This window comes from Nannospalax galili, unplaced genomic scaffold, assembly GCF_000622305.1.
Source record: "Nannospalax galili isolate Female #2095 unplaced genomic scaffold, S.galili_v1.0 scaffold203, whole genome shotgun sequence".
Classification (NCBI taxonomy): Eukaryota; Metazoa; Chordata; class Mammalia; order Rodentia; family Spalacidae; genus Nannospalax; species Nannospalax galili.
In genome coordinates, this window is record NW_008351640.1 from 4373865 (window position 1) to 4379037 (window position 5173).

The window sequence follows — 5173 nt, forward strand, 5'->3', positions numbered from 1 at the left end:
AATAGATGTGAATTAGATAAATAATAAAGAATTAATACTAAGTGAAAAGCTTTAGAAAGAAATAACAGGTTTAAGACATCTTTTGTTTCCCATGACATCTACACTCTTCTTTTTAAAAAATATTTTATTTATTTTTTTTATTTTATGTGTAGAGTGTACTGCCTGAATGTATGTGAGTGTACCAGTGTCATGCAATGCCGTGGAAGTCAGGAAGAGGGCTTCGGATTCCTCTGGAACTGGAGTTAAGGACGGTTCGTAGCTGCCCTGTGCTTGCTGGGAATCGAATCTGGGTTCTCTGCAAGAGCAGTCAGTGTTTTTAACCCCTGAGTCATCACTCCAGCCCCAACATCTACACTTTTCATAGTGAAATAAGGTCTCTCGGTTTTATCTTGTGATATTTTCCTTTTTAGTTTTAGTCACAAACCTCAAAACCTATTATGCACCTAAAGATGAAATGCGAGAATATTGTTATTAAAGATTACAAAAATATCTATTAAAAATCACATGTATAAAGCAAACAAAAATTATAAAAACAAGTTTTGGGGATAGTACTACTGGAAGTTATGAGGCAAAGGAGTTACTATAATTCTGAAGAAAATTAGTTTTAGCCATGTTCTGTATTACACAAAATTCTGGGAAAGAATGAACTTAGAATAAAAATATATAACTTTGGGGCTGGAGAGATGATTCTGCAGTTAAGAACACTGTCTGTTCTTGCAGAAGACCCCGGTTCGAATCTCAGCACCCACAACGCAGCTAACAACTGTCTGAAACTCCAGTTCCAAGGGATCTCACAGCCTCTACTGTCTTCTGTAGGAATTGCACAACATGGGTGCACTTACCTACATGCAGGCAATATTCACATACACATAAAATAAAAATAATAATATATATAATAAGATAAATATTAATATATAAGGTATATGATAAATAAAAAATAATATATAATAAGATATATATATCTTTTAAAAATTGGCCACTCACATTCCTTAGAGTAAGCTACCTGAATTTTGAGAATAAATTAAAAGTCATCTACTATGATAAAATTTTCCGAAGAATGGTCTTTCCAAGCTGACATTTAAGCAACAGACAGGAGAACTTAGTGATGCTTGGAGGACAGTGTTATGTCTCCAAGGAAAACATGGAAATTTTCATTGCTGATGACAGTGAATGCAGGCAGTTGCTATGGACTGAGTTGTGCCTTCACAATATTTATACCTTAAATTCTAACCTCCAATGTGATTGCAGTTAATCATCTGTCTATAACGGAGTAATTTGTGTAAAATGTGGGAGTAAGAATAGATTTGATCTGAAAGAGACAGTGTCCTTATGTGAGCAGATTCTAGAATGTTCTCTTGTCACATACTCAAAGAAAGATCTTATGAAACACAATCAGAATACGAGCATCTGTGAGTCAAGAAAACAACCCTCATACCCTCACCAGAAACTGAACCCTGCCATACTTTGACTTGGAAATTCCAGTCTCCAAAACATGAGAAATACCTTTCTAATACTGAAGCCTCACTCTCGTTGGTCTTTTCTTATGGAGTTCTTGAGGGGCAAAGACTTCCCTTCATCTCCAAATAGTCATATTACTTACTTATGATTATGTTGTCACTGTATTTATTATTTGGGTGAGTACTTGGGAATGAATTAGTGATAGATAAAGAAAAAGTGGGCAAATATAATTATAAACTACCAAAAATGATTGTGTAAAATAAGGAATACATATTACTAGAAAAATATTTATCCTAGAGTTAAGTTAGTTGCCTTGTTATTAAAAGTTAAAAACAAAATATTGATTTAGCCAAAAATTACTTACATGAAGTAGTAGAGTTTATATGTATATGTGGGAGTAGACTTCTAAAAACTATATGTAAGAAACAACCCCTAAAGTCATCCCTGCCCTAGAGCTTATTAATGAAATTTAAGGAAAGACAGTTACCAGCCATGATCTGGCATTGGTAAGCTCCCTTTCTTTCTACCCCAAGTCTCTAAATACAATCACAGTGGAAATTAGAAAATCAGCATGGAATTGTTTAGTGGACATGCTTTATTCTATAGAGATTGTCTTCAGTGAATCTTTAACATCAGCAATATATGCTTTAATGTTTTTCCCTTGAAGGCATTATGTTGAGCTGTCTTATTTGAAGATGAAGCAAAATATAAGTACCAAGTAAGCAAAAAAGCATATTATATTGGAATTACAGGTGGGAAAAAGGGGATAAGGAACTAAGAAGATGAAATACTTGAAGAAATAATGATCAAGTGTTTTATGATACTGAAAAACATTAAGTCCCAAATTTTAACATCTCCAAATATCAAAAATAAGACAACCACCCCTCTTTCTCTCTCTCTGTCTGTCTCTCTCACATACCTTTACCTTTTCAAACTATTTTCATTGAAAGATAAATACAAAAATATTGAAAGAAGCTTTAGAAGCTAATAAGAGATGAAATCTTATCAGATTGTGAATCAGAATTATTTTGTCTATAAAAGAACATATTTGAAATACTGAAAGAAAAATTTATTAACCTAATTTTATACCTAGTGAAATATATATCAAAAATAAAAGTATAAACTTATTCATAATTCATTACTACTAGATATGTTATATGAAGCAGGAGAGAAGTTTCTTCATCAAGGAGATATGTGGGGAGAGAACATGAGATAACACAAATAAAAGAATAAGAAAAGTGGGGATAGTTTGTATAAATATATTTATTTCATTCTCATGTTAATTATTATAAAGGGTAATTTTCTGTTGAGCAATGATTAACAGCATATTTTCTGTTTATAGAATATGCAAAGTTAAATATATAACAATTATATCACCTTAGAAGGAAGGAAAGATTTAGGAATGTGAAATTTTTGGTATCAAATATAACATATTAAGAAGAATACAGTTATTTGACTATTAATAATATACTGTTTAGTAACTCCAAAGAACTTAAATGCTTAAGTAAATATGAATAGAATATTTATAGAAAGACTATTCAGGACACATAGGAAGTCAAAGATGTTAGTAAGTATTATAAGAGGTTACTAAGTTATACAAGATTAAACTTTGTAAAGCTGACTATAATACAGATTTCTATTTTCCACAATCAACAGCATAGAAGCATATCTTTTGTTCATTGAAATTGACAAGTTGACTTTAAAATGTATTTGGAAACAAATTAAGTTATATAGCCAAGTAAGGATGGAAAATACAAAGATTGACAAATATCTGATTTTTAAGACATAAAGTTATATAGAAAAAGATAAAAAATGAGATTTTATAACAATTTAAAACTTCAAAACCACAAGTAACCCTTCCATGGCTCAGGGATTGGCAGGGAAGTGGAAGCAGTACATGAGTGGGAGGAAAGGGTGGGACACAGTGGAATGCTGTATTCCAGCTATATCATTGCCTTGTACTCATGAACTCACAGTAACTGTGAGTTCTTTCCTGCAAATAATTCCTCATCCACGTGCCTGTAAGAAACCCCAATTCAAATAATTGAGTCACCAAAACAAGATATAGAAATAGAAAAGGGACTGGTTGATAAAAGGAAGGGATCAGCCTCTAGGAGGGAGACAAGAGAGGGTCTTTCCTAGGGTGACTATGATCAAAATGTATTATATGTGTACATGAAAATGGCGTAATTAAAACTTGTTATGCATAATATTTACATATAGAAGGTAAATTTCAAAAGTGGATAAGCAGAGCACAGCTTTGAACAAAATTTCACTAGCAACGACATATGGATATTGAATAAACTCAACGTTATTAGCATCAGTAACGTTTAGTTTAAGACCGCAATTGAATGTCTCTGCACATACATCAGAAGGAAGTAAGGAAAATCAGACTAATAGTACCGAGAATGTATTAGTTAGGGTTCTCTAAAGAAACAGAACTGATAAAATGAATACATAGATATATAGAGTTATTAGTTTAGCTTACAAGATAGAATCCAAGTAGTTCAGTAATGACTGTGCCACCCTGAAAAGGCTGAGAATCCAGTAGTTGCTCAGTCTAGGACCCTGGATGTCTCAGCAGTTCCAATCTGTTCTGAAGGCCTGAAGTTTTCTTGGAGATCTGCTAGTCTTCAGTCTAGGTTGGAATCAGAAGTTTCTAATATTGGGGGAGGATTGCCATAGCAACAAGATGCAACCGCCAGTGAGAGAAGGCAAGAAGGTAAAAAGCAAAGGGCTCCCTTTTGCCATGGTCTTTTGTATGGGCTGCCATCAGAAAGTAATGCCCATATTTAGGGTGGGGCTTCCAGCTTCAAATAATCCAATCAAGAATATCTCTCTTTTCAGTTAGTTCCAGGTCAAGATGACAACCAAGATTAGCTACCACAAAGAACTAAGGAGGAACAGAAGCTTAGAGGAAGGAGGGGGCTCTCGCTAGGGAGCTCAAAGGTGTAACACTGGTGTTTCATTTCTGTGTTCCCTGACCTCTTCATAGGAAGACTTCACTATGCTCCTATACTGACTTGCTTCTACATCCATATTTTTTCTCTGCCACATGCAGGGCTAGCCTTTCAGCTGGCGTCCAGTGCATCCTTTATTGTTTTCTTCCTTTCTTCTCTGGCTGGCATTGTTCTCCAGAATTTTCCCAGTGAATACTTCCGTGGTAAAAACATGTACTTCCTGTACTTGACAAAATCATTTCTTGTTGCATTTTATTCACTTTTATTTCCTATGATGAGGAATAACGCCTAGAATATATTCTATTAGACAAAAATCTTCCCTGTAGCTGCACTCAGTGTATCACAGTCTTCCCTGTGTTTTCTGAAGCCCACTCTCTTTGCTTTCCCTTTTATTAGTGGCCTAGTTCTTAACATTTCAGGAACATTTCCTCCTCAATCCATCAGATAGTTCTAAGATTTTCACCTTTGAAAATGCAGTATTATAGTTGAATATCTCCAAAGGAATTCTTTGAGCATTTGATGTTAATTTCAGTTAGAATTCTGTGATGGGGCACCCTTGGGACTGACCATAGCAACTCCATCTTACACCCTTAGCAGGTATCAGCAACTGAAACTGGAGGCAGTTAATTCAAAGTGTGGGAATAGAGCAGTTTGACCCAGCTGCACCAGAATATGGGTAAAGGTCAACCTGGCAGCTCTTGCTAACTCTTGTTTCACTTTCTTTGCTTTGTGTTTTCCATTTGCTAACTTCTGTT